At 41.0% G+C, this 20,345-nt stretch overlaps 1 long non-coding RNA gene across 1 annotated transcript; it reads right to left on the reverse strand.

The window, feature by feature from the left end:
* Window positions 1-13,942: 13,942 nt before the first annotated feature.
* On the reverse strand, window positions 13,943-20,097 carry LOC144584180 (uncharacterized). The gene is made up of 2 exons (XR_013538276.1): window positions 19,494-20,097; window positions 13,943-18,233 (listed from the first exon to the last, which is right to left on the reverse strand). It is a non-coding gene; the product is annotated as an uncharacterized LOC144584180 (long non-coding RNA).
* Between the last annotated feature and the right edge of the window lie 248 nt (window positions 20,098-20,345).

Consider the following 20,345-nt stretch of genomic DNA (forward strand, 5'->3'; position numbering starts at 1 on the left):
GAAACTCAGGGCAAGATTTACTGAACATGCCTGTAACATCATTAACACTGCCCATATTATAAGCCACAATGGGAGCGGTTCCACAAGGTTCTTGCCCAACCTGATTTCTCCAAGGATATTCATTCTAGCCATTTTATTTGTATTTGCTGGAATACGGAGAATAATAATTGCTGTTATGGCAGCCTGTTGGCCAGAGCATTTGCAACTAAATTCAGCCCTTGGGAAACATGATATCCAAGGAAAAGCTATTTGAAGAACAAGCTAAATTCTGTGTGTGTGTGTGTGTGTGCGCGCGCACACGCACACACACACACACACACACATGTCATGTACAGGGTTTCTGTGCTACTTTCAGACCTGCTGAACTGACATCTTTGCTAAGTCCATTATCCATTTGTTAGGTCAGTTATCTGTTATAAAAGCTGATATTACATCTGTCTGTGTCACTTTAGAAGGATCAGTGTCTAGGGAAAGAGCTGTTCTCCCAGAGATGCACTGTGTTGGATGTACTCACTGTGTTTTTTCCCCTTGGGGAGATCCTAAAGGTGTAGGAGGGGAAAGAAGAATGAAAGGGAAAGAAGCATGATTAATGTCGTGGACAAATGGACTATTTTGCAAGAATGACCATGGCTTGAGACATTATGTTTTTTTAAAAAAAAGAACGTTGTTGTGTTATTCATTACTTTGGGGCAGCCAGGTTGGTGCTCTTGTTATCACTGCTCCAACAGTGCATGTAATTCATTGTGTTGTGCATTATTAATACCTTGTGCTTTGCTTACAGGCAGGGTAGAACTAGACACAAAAATGCACACTGGTTTTGTCTAAAGGCTGATTTTGACACTTCATATTTGTTCATTTTTATTTATTTGTCTGTCTGTCTGTTTATCAAAATATTTATAGCCTGCTCTATCTCATAGGCTCTCAGGGTGGGTTACAAAGCTGTATAAAACTATTTTAATATGTTAGATATTAAAAACGGTGTAAAATCAAGCAACTCCAAATTAAGATATTTGAACAAAATATTTAAAAATATTTAAAAATATTTAAAAATATGTTGCACTAAATACTTGTGCAGGCCATGAGTCTCAAACCCCAAAAGCTCTAATAAATAAGTATGTTTTGACTTGTTGCCAAAACAATGCCAATATTAGCACCAATTGAGCTCAAGGTGAAGGGCATTTTACAGCTGGAAGCTAGGTCAGAAAAAAGCCCTCCCCAGTGTCTCCAACTAATGAACTGTTCTCAATGGTGGGACACAGAGGAATATCTTAATGGTCAGGTAGGTTTAAGTAGGGAGAGGTGCTCTTTCATATATCTTTCAAATATTTACAAATATGTAAGGGAAAACCAAGAATTACCTTTCTTGCTATGTAGATTTGAGAAGAGAATGGTAGAAAACTGAAAAATTGCTGCCAAAATAATTCTACACCTCTTAAAAATAACTTCTGAAAGTAATTACTGTTTGCACCTAAATGTACCTTTGTAACTACACATTACATTAAGGTTACTCCTAAAGTTAACTCATTACAGATAGCTATGATACCTGTAAGTAGTTACTTTCAGTCTCTAGATATGATCTCAGGAACTATTTGGCTAGACTTGAGCACCCATGAGAGATACAATAGGCTGTCTCCGCTTTGGCAGCTGGAGGAGTGGAATGCCAACCGTGTATTGAGGAAAGAGTACGTGCCTCCAGTTTTAATCCAGGGGAACTAATATGCCGCAAACATCCAAAGTTTGGGGAACATTGAGTTAATTCTGTTCTAAATTTTCACTGGAAGTTTCATTTCATTAAACATGGAGGAACTATATGATTGGCATTTGTGATACACTTATCAAAAACTGAATTTGTAAGATCAAAGCCCTACTAAGATCGCAGCTCCGCTGCAAGTTAATTAAAACGAACAAAACTTGGCAAAAGTCAAAGTCCTCATCTCTCTTGAAATCACTTTTGGCCAAAACGGGTCTCACATTCTTCATACAAACTTATATGAAACAAGAGATGCTTTGCTTACTGTCGGCGGATGTCCTAAACTTTGCAAACCTCTGGCAGGCAGAAGAACCACATAATTCTTTCAAAGATCCTGCCTCTTCCAGAAACACGAGATACCTTGTAAGAGGGCAAACACATACCTTTTTACAATAGGACTTGCAAGCATCACATAATGAAAGCACCAAGAATTTTCATCTTTGCACTACAAGGCAACATAAAACGTCCCGATATTTCATTTTTAGCACATCCAGAGAAATATGATTAGAATGAAAAGAAATATGAAATTTCTTGTATTTAATTTCTTTATTGACCAACAGACCTGGAAGAAATAGGTTCAAATTGTGTCGGGGCACTCAAGTCAAAACTGTCTCCTATATCTTGAACCCCGAGAAGCTTCCATGTAACTTTTGGCAGCAATGAAGATCTGTGACACACTCCTTTCATCTCACTGCTTACATATGGACATTGCGACAGAACAAACACTGCTTCATATGCTCCAGCGTTTGTTCTGTCACAATGTCCATATATTTCAAGAATACATGTTCCTCCTCTGAATACATGTTCTTCCTCTGTCTTCATGTGGACACAGAAGTAGATGAGCTTAGAGGCTAAACAGAGAAGAATATTGCCTCAACTAATGGCTGAAGTGTTCTATGTTAGTAAAATACAAGACGGGTTTGAAATCATCTCCCATATTGTAGCTACATTGAAAATTTCTCTCATGATATTGTCGAACTGCTTGCTAGTCCAAATTTGCCGATGTGTTCATTCATCCTTCATTTTCAAGGAAGACCATCTCCATCAAAGTCACCAGTTAGTGAAAGGAAAAGATAAAGTGGCTGGTGAAGGCTGAAGTAGATTTTATTTTATTATGTATGTATGTATTTATTTATTTGCCATGCATGGCATTAAATACCATGTCTTCAAATTGCCTGTATATACTGTACTTCTGGGGGATGGGGAAAGTTACAACTAGAGATGAATACAAACTTAACTATGAACAACAACAACAGCAACAACAACAACAACAACAACAACAGTGGATAGAGATAAGGAAGATTTTTAGTTGGTGGCAACTTTATGACACAACAACAACAACACAAAAACCCATGAACCAGGCTGGTCCATGGTTTGGTTTGTGGTTCAATACATGGATCCTGTTTTGCTGAAATGAAACAAAGCACCAAACTTTTTTTTAATCAGCTCTTTCTTTGTTTTGCTTCAGCAAAGGAATGAATGCTTCTGCCCCCTTTCTGCCACCACGTTGCCTGTCTACCTAGTCCTGAGACCTTTTCCCTCTTTCTCCTCTACCACCATCCTTTTCAGAGACAGCTGGCCTGTCTCCTGAAAGGGAAGGTGAACCATCATCTCTAAAGATGGTGGCGACAAATGATGAAGAGGAGGTAGTGGCAGGACCAGGTAGGGAGGTAACGGGTGCAGTGGGAAGGGGGCAGATGGAATGCAGAGGGGGTGGAAGTCGTAACTAACTGGTTCATTCCCCCCCCCCCAGGGTTTGGGTATGGTTAGTGGTTCATGGTTCATGGGTAGCCATCCCAATTCATAATTTTTTTCTGTTCACATTCATATCTAGTTACGACCATTTAAACTTCCTCATGCAAATTGAAGGAGGTGGCAGGATTCTCATTTCTGATCTCAGAATCACATTGGATGAGGTTCAATTTAGTTTGAACTGACTTAGTCCTGGATGTAGTTCCCTGGAACCCAAGCAGCATAACTGAACTCTCGCAGATCCCAAAAAGATTTTTATAATGAGAAGATGAACAGGGTGAATAGGGACAGATGGGAGTGATCAGGGCAGAAACCTATGCACAAGGAGCACAATGACTTCTTGTGGGTTTTCCTTTCCTTTTGTGCCTCCATGTTATTCACTCCCTTTGCAGTTCTGTGCAGGTTTCAACCTATTTTGCATTCCTACTTTATTATTTCAGAGTATGGCTAAATGTAATACTCTTTTTTATATAAAGTAGCTGATTCTGATTACTTCAGTGCCTTCCTCATTTATTACTCTACACAACTGAAAGAATGAAGTCACCTTTTATACATGCTGTTCACTTCCCAAAAGGAATTTAGTTTCTAGAATTGGGGGGTCTGATGTATTATTTTTCAACAGAAATGACATTTCCCTCCCCAGTGGATGGTGGGCCACCAAAAGTACACAAGAACAGCACAACATAGGCCCCGACCACAAGTGTCTTCCTAATTAGAATTTGATGTCTACAATAGGTGCCGGACTGATTGTTCAGTCTGGTGCTTGCTGTTTCCCGACAATCCATTAAAAAAAAGATACAGCATGTTCAGCAGCAGTATGAATCTTCCTCCAGTTGATGGGCTTCAGTCTGGTCCTAGAGAAGCTATCCATATGGGAAGGGAGGAAGTTCAGAATGACAGGGATCAAACTATTGGCTGATCTCCCAAAATGCACTGTAAGGTAACTTTTTGTGTGTTAATGGTAACAATCCCCCCCCCCCCAATGTGTGCACCTGTCTAAAAGGAAATGGAAGAAGGGAGGCTGACACCTAATTAACACACCGTTAGGGACGTCAAAACCTGTCAGCTTCATTTCCGTTGCATTTTTCAGTTACACCAACATTCTCATTTTGTTCAAGTTTGCATATCAGAGTGGAAGGCTTTCTCTTCTTCATGCATGGAAATTTAATAGGAACTTCTCCTAATATATATTTTCTCTGCAATTTTTCCCTCACTGGCAAAGATGCCCCGGTGTATAATTTTCAAATCTACATACTTTAGACCTGTGTGTTTAATTGTGTATAACCCAAAAAAGAAACAGGGAAAATGCTGTTTTGTGCAAATGACAGGAAATAGATAATAAATATGTGATGTGTCTCATGAACCTCTAATCTGATTATTAATGAAAAAACTTGGTTAATGAGAAAGCTAATGTAATGGAATGAATCTGAAATTCCCTATGTCTATATAGTATATATACTCATATGTTTGTGTTGAAATATCCTGCTGAGTTGCCTGTCAGCTACAGTTACGTACTGTATTTTGTCTGATTCCACTTACTCAGAACAAGGGAAGTAAGAGCAGTAGCTAAGTTCATCATTCTCAGTCATTCACACAATTCATACAATGCACAAATTGAACAGGGAATTTTGGGGGCAAATGGATAGCCAGTTTTCTCACCAACACAGGCACTGCATCAAAATTTCCAGGAACTTCCTTGATAACCTTGATGGTGTCAAGAAGAATGTTCCAGTTCAATGCCTAAATTGAGCAAAGATTCATGGTTCTATACAGGAAGCAAGACAATGCAAATCAAGTGTCCAGAGTAGAGATGGGCGTGAAATGAACCATGAAGTAAATCCGCTCCCAATGAATTACACCATTTTGCAGTTTGTTTCCATGCGCCTGCCCAGAATAAAATGAAATGCCAAACTATGATAGGCGTTGGTGATTTGTATCCTTCCTGGTTTGTGCTGAGACTTCCAGGAGAGCTGAACAGTCCTCATGTGAGTTGCGATGCCAAACTTGCAGCATGTCTTTAGCTGCCTCTCCTCCCTACCCCCTCCAAGTCTGGTGAAGTCTGGATCTGAGTTATTTGTTGTTGTTGTTGTTTAGTTGTTTAGTTGTGTCCGACTCTTCATGACCCCATGGACCAGAGCACGCCAGGCCCTCCTGTCTTCCACTGCCTCCCAGAGTTGGGTCAAATTCATGTTGCTTGCTCCGATGACCCTGTCCAACCATCTCGTCCTCTGTCGTCCCCTTCTCCTCCTGCCTTCACACTTTCCCAACATCAGGGTCTTTTCCAAGGAGTCTTCTCTTCTCATGAGATGGCCAAAGTATTGGAGCCTCAGGATCTGTCCTTCCTGAGTTATAGCCCCCCCCAACAAAAAACAAAGCAGGCTCCTATCAGGAAAGTGCTCTTTGGCTAGCTGCTAAACCAACCCTCCCTAAAAGGCTGGCTGGGATCAGTGTCACAAACTAGCCCCTAGCCATGAACAAGGGCCCAGTGATTGGAACTCAGGCCCAACTGGGGACTGAGAGCAATCAAGGCCCAATGGTATTAATTGAACCAGTTAATTGTTGACTTTCAGAATGGGGAGTCTGGACGTCAACACTCCACTCTTATACCTTGTTCTCCTACTTTAATACATAATAAAGGCAAGTTTGAGTACCAGTGGCAGCATTGTGTCCATGGAGTGTCTGGTCAAGGAGACCTTCCTGCCTCCCTTTGGGTGGAGGTTGTATACGTGGGGGGCACAGCTGCCTCCACATTGTGGGTGAGAAGGTGTTCTCATGTGACTTTCTTTTGAAAGCGTCTATGGGATGAGCATCATCCTTCCTTCCCCTTGGTAACAAACCTGCCCTCTTCTCGTTCCTCTCTTTGGCATTCCTGGATAAAAATCCAAATGGGGATCGGTCTATTCATTTCCATCTCATGCATTAAAGTTTCTATGAAAACCCGTCACCGAGCAGCGAAGGAAAAACATGAAAGCCAAGTCCCAAGCATAATGAAAAGAGGGTTTTTGCATGTTGCTTTCCCCCAGCATAAACAACTCCCTGTGTGCCTAAATGACAGCCAGACATTGTTGTCTTTGGAGAGGGCTGACCCACAAAAAGGCTAGCTTGAACTGCTGGGTTTTCCTGCCATGTAAGACTGTCACCACTCCATGTGTGACACACAGTCGGTGGTGATGGGCGATGTTGGTGCCGATATGGATAGCTGTAAATAGCTCCAAACCAGCAGCTTGTCTCATCTTTGAAAAATGCATACGAAGACCCCACTGTCTAGGAGACATAACAAATGTGCTAGAATGCAGAAGGTCATTTGGATTCTGCATTCTCTCTGTAGAGGGACAGATTTCCTAAGCAAAACAAGACACAGATTCAAAAGATTTGATTAATTCGCCACGAAGGGTGCTCATCAGATGCAATTGTTCAACTGCTGCAACTATTATTTATTTATTTATTTATTTATTTATTTATTTATTTATTTATTTATTTATTTATTTATTTAATTTATACCCCACCTATCTGGACTACCAGACCACTCTAGGCAGCTAGACCACCTAGAGTGGTCTGGTAGTCCCGATAAATGAGAGTCAGGCCGAGGATCTGTGTGGCTGTATGACATCTCTCAGTGGTTCCCTGGCTTTTTTCAGTTTGCAGCTCCCTTGACTTACTGGCCATGGCTCTCCCAATATCTTACTTTGGGTGAGGGGGATGGAGAAGGGAGGGGGAAGCCCACACTGAGTAATATTTCCATGTGTCCCACAGAAGTACTGCAGAGGATTCTGCAGTGTCCCAAGTTAGTTGGGTGCCACGCCGAGGGTTTAAGAACCAGTGCCATGTCTTGTCTGTATGATTTTATTTTATTTATTGTATATGTCTGCAGGGGGAATCTGTGAGGACACCTCTGGTGAGCTGTCTAGCCCCAGCCCTGACCCTGGGGAGGACAGATGGATAGAAGCTGCTGGGGAACCAGAGGAGAGGGAGCCTCGCGCCAGCCTGACAAACTCAGACAGATGCATTGCCTGTCAAAATGATAGAGAGACCCCAGCAGGAATGGTTGCCATCATGAAATGAGAAGGCTGGTAGTTTATGTGATCACAAGTAATTAAGATAGCAAATAGTCTTAGAGAGAGAAGTTAAAGAAGTCAGTCACACACAGAGATGTCTGCCAGAAGTCCTCCATGCCTACTACGGTCCTGCGCCCCAGGAGGACTCCCTTTTATTAATGGCACAGACTGTTGATAGTCTACAGATAGGACAGTGGTTACATAATGCCAACTAGATTGGTCAAAGAAAGGCTTTGAAGTTAGCTCTCTATGTGAGAAAGAGGAAGAATGGGTAGCCACGCCTCCTCTACGGAAGCAGCCGTGATATCATCCAGGAGAGTGTTCTCGACGCCTGTAGACTCAGACAACAGCTTAGCAACTTTGGGGAGGGGCGTTTCCCCACAGGTATGGAGCAGCCCCTAGAGGGAGGGGAAAGAGGAAGCAAATAAGAAAACGCACCCTCACGAACCAGGGAGCCTATGCCAACAACAACCCAAGACCAGTGCTGGAGGAGGAAATGTCAAAAGGACCATGAATGCCATCTTTGACAAGGACAGCCAAATGAACCTAATAAATCAGTATTCCTAATCAGGAAGCCAGATTTTGATTGAATATCAGGAAAAAAAAACTTCCTAATTTTCAGAGCAGTACGACAGTGGAACCAACTACCTCAAGAGGTGGGGAGTGCTCCAACACTGGAGGCTTTCAAGAGAAACTTAGACAACCACCTGGCAGAAATCCTTTGGTCTGTATTCCTGCATTAAGCAGGAGGTGGGACGTGATGGCCTTATAGGCCCCTTCCAACTTCATGATTCTATGATTCCATACTGAAGATAACGCCTGCCTGTGCAATTCAGGAAGTTCAAGGTGATTCTACCATACATCTTGCTACACCACTTTCATCGTTCACACAGTAGTGTTTTATGATAAGACTGTGAGCAATACCAACCATGGTAATGGATTTACAAATGCTTTTTAAATCATTTAACCAATAATTGTGTGACATCAAGTCAATTCTGGCATATGGCAACCCCTTTCAGGGTTTTCTAGGTGGAGAATACTCAAAAATGGATCACCATTCCCTTTTTCTGAGGGCACTTATGGGATTGTGCAACTTGTCCAAGGTCATTTCATTCTAGCTCTAACTTATCTCTGGGTCACATCAATCCCCCAAAAGATCAAAATGGGTGTGGGGATTTTGTAGTTTAAAGTTCCATCTTGTGGCTATTAAGGGATACATCACTGGTGTTTAGCATAATCAAGTTACTGTAGTATAAAGATGCATTGTTCTATGATTCTCTCTCTGCGCAGGCGTGGAATGCCTTAAGACTGATAACCACACGACGCCTCTATGGCCAAATTCTTATCTTATGCTAATTTTGCTTGTTTTGCGTGCTTAATAAAAACGTCTGGGGTGAAGAAGGTAGCTATATTCTTCTTCTTCTTCTTCTCTACCGGTACCTGAATACTAACAAGATAAAGTCTGCAGTGTCTTCATTTATCAGAGATCTCTCCCTGGTTTTCATGCAACTACTGCTTGGCTGGCTTCCAAGCAGGGTTCCCTGGGGATTTCCCCACAAATGGGTACAATTATTATTAGCCGTTGTAATTAGGCACACACGTATAGCTATAATGATGATCTGAGTTTTATCATAGTTCTTGATAAATTTGAATACAGAATCCTATTATGTAATGGGGCGGGACCTGGCATATTATTTCCTGAGAGTAGAAAAAATCCACCCAACATAATTTCAAAGAGGAGCCTGGTGGCACAGTGGTTAAACTGCAGTAATGCTGTGAAGAATCTGTGCATGAGCTGAGTTCAATCCCGGACTCGCGTAGTTAGCCCAAGATTGACTCAGCCTTCCATCCTTTTGAGATTGATAAATTGCATATCCAGCTTGCTGGGTATGTGTGAGTGAGATTTTGGAGTGTGTAGTTTGCACAATTAAATTATAAACCATCCAGAAAGAGCTTTAAGCACTATGGGGTAGCATATAAACAGCCCACTTTGCTTCTAAAGATTGCCAGTTCTGCTAATGGCAATATTTTTGGTCCATTTATTCTCCAACATTTATATTTTCAGATGCAGAAAGGGAAAAAAAAGGCAAAAAGGCATTGCTGTCTGGTGGATGACATGTAAACATCCTATTTGCTTACTTCTCATTTTTATATACTTGCTGTGGAGTGGGGGGGGACGAAAGAACGAAATTTGAACAGATCAAAGAACGAGTTGGTTGATACACTGTTCCCATTTCACAACAAATGTGTTGGGCTTTTGCTTTGCAACACTCCGACTCCCTAAAAGCTTCCTTTGATTAAATAAGTGTTTGCCTTGTATTCTGAAAACATGTGCGTGCTTTGATGCCTATTGTCCCAAGGCAGACAACCCTAAATTTAGAAACAGGGGGTTGGCAAATGGCCCATTTAACACAAGCATGCCAGCACGGCAAGAATATGGAAGGAGGGAGGGTGGGAGCGGACCAACGGAGTGTTTAACACTTAGCAAAGTGAGGGTTTGATTGCTTTCTGGCCTGCCCGGATTGCAACTCAACATTCTGTGTTTGGTAGTAAAGCTATGAAACCAAGTAATGATGCAATGTCAGATGAGCACAAAACTAACTTGATGGTAGCCCTATTGGAGCGATCAGGTTACTCTTGTAAGTCTGTCTGTCTGTCTGTCTGTCTGTCTGTCTGTCTATCTATCTATCTATCTATCTATCTATCTATCTATCTACAGTGGTGCCTCGCTTAATGATGTTAATTCGTTCCAGTGAAATCACTGTAGAGCGAAAACATCGTAAAGTGAAATTAAAAAGCCCATTGAAATGCATTGAAAACCTTTCAATGCGTTCCAATGGGCTAAAAACTCACTGTCCAGCAAAGATCCTCCATACAGCGGCCATTTTCGGTGCCTGTATAGCGAGGAATCGGTCCCTAAGCACAGTGGAAAGCCATTTTGAGCACCCGGCGGTCATTTTGAGAACCCGACGATCAGCTGTTTTGATCGTCGTAATGCGAAGTATCGGTTCCCGAAGCAGGGAACCGATCTTCACAAAGCAAAAAACAAAACAAAAAACACACATTTAAAACATTGCAAAAACTTTGTTCTGAAGCGGATTCGTTGTAATGTGGGGTAATCGTTAAGCGAGGCACAACTCTATCATCTATCCATCTATCTCATAGTTTCACCCTGTCTTTCTCCTTAAAAAAGACCTCGATACAACTTACATCACTTAAAAGACATTTTGAAAGGTAAAAAGAGTTACGTAGACATGTACTAAAAAGAATTAAATATTACATTTACAAAATTGTAAATAGAACCAATCCTTTAAACAAATTAAAAGAAACAAGGCACAACGATCCTTCTCAGACAGCGATCCCTGAAGAGAAAGTTTGCCTGAAGAGAAAAGTCCTTGCAGAAGGACAACAAAGAGGAAGCCAGCCTGGCCTTCCATGGGAGGGAGTGTGCAGGTGGGTAGAAGTAGGAGTGGAAGTGTTTGCAGATGCCCCACCTCACCTTTTCAGTCCCTGGTCTTCCTTTGCTGAAAGGAGAAGTTTGAAGGAGTCTTATCCTCTTGCCTTCTTAAATGCAAGCAATTACATCCAGCAATGGGGAAAATATGGGCCTCCACTCTTGTTGTTTTGTAGCTCCCAGCAAGCCTTCTTGGCTGGGCAGTCAAGCCAGAGTTGCACAGAGATAGGAGTGGAGCAACCCATTCACTTCAACTCTCTGCTCCTCCTCTGAGTGGCTGAACCCCTGCATTAACAATAATAATTAGATACCTTTGAATCACTTCCTACTTAAGCTGCCCCTTCCAGGGTTTTCTAGGAACACAGTATTCAGAAGTGGTTCACAATTCCCTTCTTCTGGCAGTGTTCTGTGACTTGTGCAAGACTATGAAGGCTGCCTCTTCTCCTGGGAGACACAGTGAGGAGGTGAACTCCCAGCTGATACTGAGCTATCCACCCAGCTGAGCCCTGCATAAGGCCAAAGAATTCACAGCAATATCCATTCTTTGTCTGTGAAGTGTCACTTCACAGTCTTAGTCACTTCACTTTGTGAAGTGATGCACTGGTGGTTGATAACTGGCTCTTCAGAGGTGCTGTATTCCCAAACAGCAATGGGGATAGCTTCTGCCAAGTTCAGACTAAAGCCCAAAATGGATTACTCACTTTGATAAAATCATCCTGTGATGAAGAATCAAATGAGCTCCCTCAATCTTTTTTAAAGTGTTTCCTCTTTTGAGTCATCGAATCCTCGAATAATTGAGTCAGAAGGGGCCTCTGCTCAAGGCAGGAATTCAAATCAAAGCAGATCTGACAGATGGTTGTCTAACTTTCTCTTGAATGCCTCCAGCACTGGAGCATTCACCACCTCCTGAGCTCATTGGTTCCATTGTTGTACTGCTCTAACAGTAAATAAGTTTTTTCTTAAGAGTCAACCCTTTGGAGCTTTGGAAGGGATTTGGAAAAGAATTGTCAGCTGTTTCTGTTGATAGCTACTATCGTTGCCTGTCCCACCCACCCCAGGAAAAAAAAAAGAAAATAAAGAGGGACAGTGACAGTCAGAAACAAGGGAAATTTATAGGCAAGTGCTTTCTGGACTCAAGAACAAGTAGGAATGCTCAGGGACATGCTTTTTTGCCAAGACCATAGGAGGCTGCAGTATTCTCATTAGGTATGGCAGATGCCCTTCTGCAAACCCTCACCATCAAAATTTTGGCCTCTCTTACCTAACAGATGAATTGCTTTCTTTGTGGAGAAGGATTCTGAACTAGGACAGAATGTTTAAGAAGCCAAACAGACTTTAAGATGACCCAGAGTGCTTTGAGCAATTACACCCCCCTACCCCGAAATAAGGACAGGAGACAATAGCTATGGAATAAAACATGGGCCATACTTTATTAAATATTTGTTAATGCCATCAATTTAAAAAGGGGGGACGTACAGTAGTGCAGAATCAGGTTCTGCAGAGGGGTCTCAATGGACCCCTAACCAATATAATGGGTGATTCCCAAGCCCCAAGTTCCCACAGTCATGAAGAAAGCGAGAACCTGGCCAGCCCAAATTTGGCTATCCCCAGACTTCAAGCCCCCTCCTCATTATTGTTACTGTTACTGTTACTGTTACTGTTATTATTGTTACTGTTGTTGTTATTGTTGTTGTTATTGTTGTTGTTATTATTATTATTATTATTATTATTATTATTATTATTATTATTATTATTATTATTATTATTATTATTATTATTATTATTATTAATTTAATTTATATGCCGCCCACTCTACCCAAAGGTCTCTGGGCGGCTTACAACAATTAAAATTCAACACAATAAAATATAAAATGATTAAAATACGATTAAAATACAAATTAAAATTTAAATTGCCATCATCAAGACCCACAGTTAATGTTATTTCAATTAAAAGCCTTCTGGAACAGGAAGGTTTTGACCTGGCGCCGACTGTTAGTCTGGGAGTGGCCCCAGCACATCTTCTCCCCAAGCACTGTAATCGCACGATCGGCAGCACTAGGAGATCAGATGAGCTAAACCCTACCTGTAGTTGCAAGGGGACTCACCGAAACCTGTTGTATCCGCACTACCCACCACAGCATATGGACTAGCCAAGCTAAGTCCCATGCCTGCCACACAACTTTTCAAGCTCCAAAAGCACGTCCCCTCCAACCAAACAATACACATAGCAGGATAATCCGCTTTTAACCTTTGGAGGTTGCAAATGATGTCCAAAATCAGGGCCTTGCCACCCAGCCCAGCCAGATCGTTGCCACCCAAATGTATGACCAACACATCCAGGGATGCACCCCAAATGCTGCCGCTCGACACAATTGGCACCATAGCATTCCACCAATACCTTTCCACATGATTTGTGCTCTAGCTCCTAGCCCCTAGATGACTGAGGGGGTGAAAGCTATGGAGCAGCTCGCTTCCTGGCTGGCTGCTTTCCTTTTTTATTCCCTTGGCCTTTTGTGGGCCATTGCAACAGCTCAATATGAATGCACTGTGTAAATGCAAAACTTAAACCCTGTCTCACTGTGAGACAGAGGAAGGTTGCAATGTTACCCAATCTCTTTATTTATTTATTATTTCTAGATACTGATTATTAATTCAGTTATCCAACTGAATTATCAATTGATAATGATAATCAAAATTTATTATCTATTAAATATTATTATTATTTTAATGAATTCATTAATGTCAATATAATTGCTCAGAATAAGAACTAAAACATATGTATATATGTGCTGTATCTATGTATATATGTGTGTGTGTACAGTATATATAAAATACATATAATATATATAAAATGTTACACACACACACACACACACACACTCTTTTAGTTTATTTTTCCTTTGTTTCTAATTCTATTCTATTATTATTATTATTATTTCTTAATTAATTTATTTAATTTGTTTATTATTTATTTATACAACTTAACAACCCCAATGGAATCATCAACCCACCAAAATCAATGCAAATAAATTTATTTCAAACCAACCAGGAGTAGGGGTGAGTGGGGATGGGGGGGTGAGCAAAACCACTTGATGCCCGAGTAACAACACATGCACTTGCTTGAATTAATTAGCCTGCCCCCATGCACAACTGCTGTATCAATCTGCAGAACCGATGTAAAGAGGACTCCTTAAGCCATTGCGTGGCATCTGGGCCAGCCATGGGCGGCTCGGCCCACAGCCACACCCTGCCTGCGCTACCCTAGCCTCTTCCCTTTCTTTTATTTAGGCTTTTTTTTAAAAAAGTCAAATGAGAGTTGCAAGTGCTGTCCATCCCCTAAGGGATCCAGTGCACTTGATCCAAACCGTGATTGATTCTACCTTTCCCAGCATTATTGTCAGCAGATTAGCACTGCTGAAATTACATATATATCTCATACATGGCTCTGTCTTTGAAGACTGTTCAGAATTTCTAGCTAGAACCATTTCTAGATAGTTAAATGCCTGGCTCCATTTTTATTCTCCTTCCACAAGCAGAGGACAATGAGACAAAGGTCTTTTTAATGAAGTAAGCTGCTTTGGGTCTGAGGAGAAAGGCAGGGCAAAATATTTTGAATAAATAAAGATAAATAAAATGTATTAATTTGAAAGCACTGCACTACTAGAATCTACTTCCAATATGTCCCACGATGACTCAAAATACTAATTTTAGGACCCTAAAATTTTGGGGGGAACTTATTTTAGAACTGGAGAGCAGGAAGATTCCACATGCCAAGGATTTTGCTGGTCTCTCATATCACCCTGCCCCATTTTCTTCCAGGTGCTTCCCTTCCAGACTTTAGGTGGGTGAGGACTGTCTGCTTATTTTTATATATGTTCCGCCTTGGGATGCAATGGTTAAACTGCAGTACTGCAGTGAAGCGTCTGCCCACAACCTGAATTTAATCCCAGGCTCAGGTAGCCGGCTCAAGGTTGACTCCATCCTTCCGATGTCTGCAAATGGAGCATTCACTGAGGTAGGGGAGGCAATGTGTAGCCTGCACAATTACATTGTAAACTGCCCTTGGCAATACAAGTTAAGTTTAATTTTGCTTTTTTTCTCAACTCAAGGCAGCCTTTTAGATTTCTTCTCTTATTCTAAACTGATCCAAAATTCTGGGGGAGAAAACATGCCATATAAATTGCATAAAGTCTGTAAACTTTATCTCGATTGCCCTCACACTGTCCTTGTGGAAACACAATTCCCATTTTGTGGTGTAGAAAGAGACCGTCAGCTACTCAAGGGCACCTGCAGTTTTTACAGACAAACAGTATTAAACCCAAATCTAACTATCCTCCTTAAGTCCATTTTATTTTCCAACTAAAGGACATGGGCATCTTATGCCAAGTTTTAAACCAAGTGGATGATAATTTAAAACCGTGCCCATGATTTCAATTTATCTTCAAGCCAGTCTCTTTTGCCTTCATTTCCTTGGCCTTCTTCATTCTTGGATCTATCCCCAGGGCCGAAAGAACATGATCTACAGCCCCAAGTTTTCAACTAAGTATCGAAGCAAAGGGCTGTTTAATGGAGACCTTGGGTTTTCTTCTACTGATGGTAAGCTATGAATAGATTAGCAATTGGAGTGAAATAACTTGGGTGACCTCATTTATACACTGTCAGTCTAAGCAGAGGTGAATGTGTGGTTTTAAACTACTGAGAATTCTTTAATATATTCTTGGCCATCTATAAACCCAGACTGAAGTCCCAGACAGGTTACATTTAAATCTACCATAAATTGTGGGAGCAACCATCACCCATCTTCATTTTATATTACTTTTTAAGAGCCAGGGAAGTTCAGTCAATGTAAAGTACATGTCCTCCCTTCAAAGACTGATCATCATCATGAGAAAATTTAAAATGTGCACTTTTCTTAAAAATGAGCAATTTGGATACATCACAAGTGTGTGTGTGTTTTCTAAGACTATATACGTTTCCTAAGAATATACAGTGGTACCTCGCTAGACAATGATGCTGTACGATGAATCCACAGGATGGTGACTTTTTGTGATTTCTATAGCGATTCACAAAACAGTCATTCCTATGAGGGAATTCCATTGGAGGCCGATTAGGTATGTGCTTCGTGGACCGTTTATTCGCAAGATGACTTAAAATAGCTGCCCTGTGTTTTAAAGACCCATGCTTCACAGGGCAGCCATTTTAACAAGTGATCGATGCTCGGAAAATGGCTTCCCCTATGGGTGATCTTTGCTGGACGACGAGGTAATTTCCCCATTGGAACGCATTAAATGGGTTTCAATGCATTCCAAAGGTGAATTGTTTTTCACATGACGACCATTTTGCTTAACAGCGATTTTTCTGTAACAGATTATTGTCGTCATGCGGGGCACCACTGTATATGTTTCTTCAGTGTTTACTGCTTTCAGTCAAAGATCTGAATTATGTAACCTTCATGATCTAGGATTTCAGAACAAAAACAGTCAGGGAAAAAAAAACCTTCCAGAGAGTGAGTTCTGGAATATTTGCTGACTCCATTTGAATCCAAAGTATTGGAGCCTCAGCTTCAGGATCCTTCCTTCCAGTGAGCACTCAGGGTTGATTTCCTTCAGAATTTTCAAAATGTAATGGCATCCTCCGCAAAACCTAATGGGCATGAGAGACAACCGGACTGGATCTCCATCTCATGCTGCCACTTCTCCAGGCGTTAAAGAGCTTCTTGTCTCCAATCATAATGAGTAAGAGAGAGTTTAGGAGGGAGAGAGAAAGAGAGAGAGAGCAAGGCAGAGAGTAAGAGATGCAGGGAAGGAAAGAGAGAAACTGGCAGATGGCTGACCATTTCTGTTTTCCTTCTGAAGACATTAGCAGAAGCCACTGGCTTGGTAGCAGGACTCAGCAGCTGTTGCTTGTCTTTTCTTTGCTCCGTTTACTCTTCTTTCCTAGTTACACAGCCAACTGGAACAATGCTGGAGAATTTTGCAACGTTAAAAAAGAGAGTTATTTTTCTCTTCTTCGGTGCATCTGCCGATGTTGGTGATGGCTGCTTGTGGAAGCCCAAGTTAAAAAAGCATGAAGTCCTGGGATGTTCATTTTCTGCCATGCAGAGAATTATGAACACCTTGGTGAACATCTTTGGTGTCACCACTTTGCTGGCTTTTTCCTCATAAAATATCCCTCTATATGCATTCTGCCTCAAATTCTTCTTCAGGAGAAAAACATGACAGAAAAATAATTCATTTTTAGCATTTTTTTTAAAAAAAATCCTATCCTTCTAAGCCTCTTGAAATCATATGCATGGTCCTTCTCTCTCAGATTTTACCTCCCGACAGTCCTACAAGGTAGGCAAGGTGGAAACGGTAAAATCAGCTCAAGATTGCTCAATGTGCTTTGTAGTCAAACAAGACTGAAGAAGAACTTTCCAGAACCTTATCCAAAACTAACAATACACCACTTTCAAATTCCCCACAAGGACATGAAATATCTCTCCATCTTCATCTCCTTGAATTTCTCCAACTCCCAACAGTGTTTTCTTTGTATCCCTGTTCTACATCTGGTTGTGAAGCTTTGTGTGTGTGTGCGTGCACACGCACGCACACACACAGAAATAGGCACACATTTTATATATTTTTCTAATATTCTCATTTCTTTATATATTTGACCTATGCCATTAATTCCCCACTTTCACTATAGGATGTTTGTGGCATTCCCTACCTCCCCCATTTTGATTTGTCACATTTCAAAATCTGTGTCTTGTTTCGCACACACCTTGCTATTCCAAAATGAGCTACACTTCCCAATCCAATGAAATTATATTCCAAAGATTGAGCTAATGGTGTCTCTCTCTCTCAATAATCATGGGAGAGCAAGTGCCTCTTTTCTGTGGCATTTCAGGATCTTTGTGGAGAGACTCAGTCAAGACAAACTCTGTTGGTTAGTTTTAGGAGACAACTGCATTCAACTGCTTGCTTGATTTCATTCACATCCATATGTAATTTCACACCATCCCCACATCACTTTCATGTCAAGTCAGTTTCCAGGAAAAACGTCTCTCCAATGAGTAGCCAACCCTGTTTGCCCATCTCTCCAAGAGGCATTATTGTGGAAGATTATTGAGGGCATACCACTGAGAGAAGCCAAATGCAAAACAGCAATGTTCCTTCCAGAATGCCTGCTGCCTTGATGGTACCCACATGGATCCAGCTTCACTTAGCTGCACGGCAATGTACTGTGTGTCGGTCCAGAAAAACGGCAGGAAAAATAAGAGGAGAAATTGTACATTAGGTGAAAGCTGCCCAGATAATAACATAATGTTTGAAAGACCAGAGAGAACTATTATTCCTGTTGCTTCCACAGCCTCCTGATTCTCCCACAGTTCTTTTCTGGCCTCATTACTAAATTGAAAATGAACACTTAAAGGGTCCTTTCATTCTCACTGCTCATTTCCCACCTGTAGTCATAATTCTCTCTGTCATAATCATGTCAAGTTGTTTGGATACAAATCGGGGATCGGCTATTTCACTAAGACCCATTTTTAATGATTTGTCCCATTTTAAAGAGTTACAGAATAACACCATCTTCAAGGGGAAAAGACAGAGGGCGTAGATACAACAGTTCTTTTGGAGCAGGCTGGTGAAGGACTCATCCTTCACTATGGTCTCTTGGGAGCATGTAGAGGTGACGTATGCCACTTCATGTAACCTTTGCACCCAAAGGGAATATTGGATCAAAAGTTACCATATTTGACCCAGGTCCTTTAATTTCTGATGAATGAAATAGTTTAATAAGCAAGCCACTTCAGGGTATAGGCAAATTGTATACTTCCTGTGCTCCTCAGCAGAGGGACAACGGAAGTGATTTTTTTTTTAAAAAGACTGTTTAATAGGCAATTACTTATATGCTGCATCAGTTATAAAAATAAACTAATAAACAGATAAGCTTTTCTTTTACCTCGTCTTAAAAGTGAAGAAACTGCCAGCAGCTGAATCCACAGCAATCATTTTAAAAAGTCACTTCCCCTGTTCCTCTGTTGAGGACTAGGGGAAGTAATTAATTTGCCAATATCCTGAAATATCTCACTTCTTAAGCTACTTCATAATATTGGGAAATTTAAGCTTGAAAACTTGCTTTGAATCAGTTTCAGTGATATCACGCACTGGAACTGATCCAAACCGGAGCAATCCTACCCACATCAAAAAAGTAGAAGCCCCTGAAAGGGTCTCAGAAATATGTGGATAGGACTGCTCTAGAGTGTGCTGGTTTGACTCAACAAAGATGCTGTTTGATCATTATCTTTATGAGCAAAGCAGCCCTTTCCTGGAGTGGATCAAACAGCAGGCTAAACACCCATGTATTCAGCCTCTATGACTGTAGGCTATTGTCACATTCCCAGGGGGTTTCAACAGGCAACAGTCCAATAAACCAGTCCAATATCAGAAGTCCAGAAGATATAAATCATATACCAAAATGTCAAAGCCAAAACACAAACCATAGTCAGCAGTCAGAGTCCAAAGCCAGGGGTCCAGGATAAGCAAGAGCATGGATGCAAGCCAAAGTACTGTATTTGACTTGTTGCTTCCATGAACTTGTAAGCCTCTGGGTGCAGATTTTATAACAAAAGCAACCATCTAAACACCTCATCCTGCTAATACTCAGGTCTGGTCAATCTGATGTTCCTATGGGAAGCATTCATGCAAGCTTCGGATCTCTATGTCATGAGTCCTTGCTGAAGCTTCTCCCTTACCCTGGCTACTGGGGGAGGAGAATCTGGTGGTGATCAGCTGCCTGCGATTCTTATTGCCCAGCATTCTCCTCAGCTGTAATTAACCCCTCACATTCCAGATCTTCAGCAGAACTCATGACAGCTATTTATTTATTGATCTGATTTGATTCGATTCATATACTTTTGCATTAGAACATGCACTACTCTGGGTGCTTTACAACTTAAAACTCACAGATCTTCTAGACCCCATATGGTTATATATATAACATACATATAATAAAGCAATTTTAAAAGATCATAAAAAGGAAAGGAAAAGGAAAAAAATTGAAATGAAAAATAAAATGTTAATATTAACAGCACCCAAAAGACTTAGCTGATCAGCTGTTTAAAAAAACATCACAATGTGAAGATCGGTAAGCGAAACGCTTACCGATCATCGCAATGCGATGTTTTGGCACTTAAAACATCACAATGCGATCGCATTAGTGATCCCAAAAAATGGATCACTATGCGGATTCATTGTTAAACGGTGTGCTCGTTATGCGAGGCACCACTGTATTATTATTATTATTATTATTATTATTATTATTATTATTATTATTATTAGTAGTAGTAGTA

Source organism: Pogona vitticeps, chromosome 8 (assembly GCF_051106095.1).
Source record: "Pogona vitticeps strain Pit_001003342236 chromosome 8, PviZW2.1, whole genome shotgun sequence".
Lineage (NCBI taxonomy): Eukaryota > Metazoa > Chordata > Lepidosauria > Squamata > Agamidae > Pogona > Pogona vitticeps.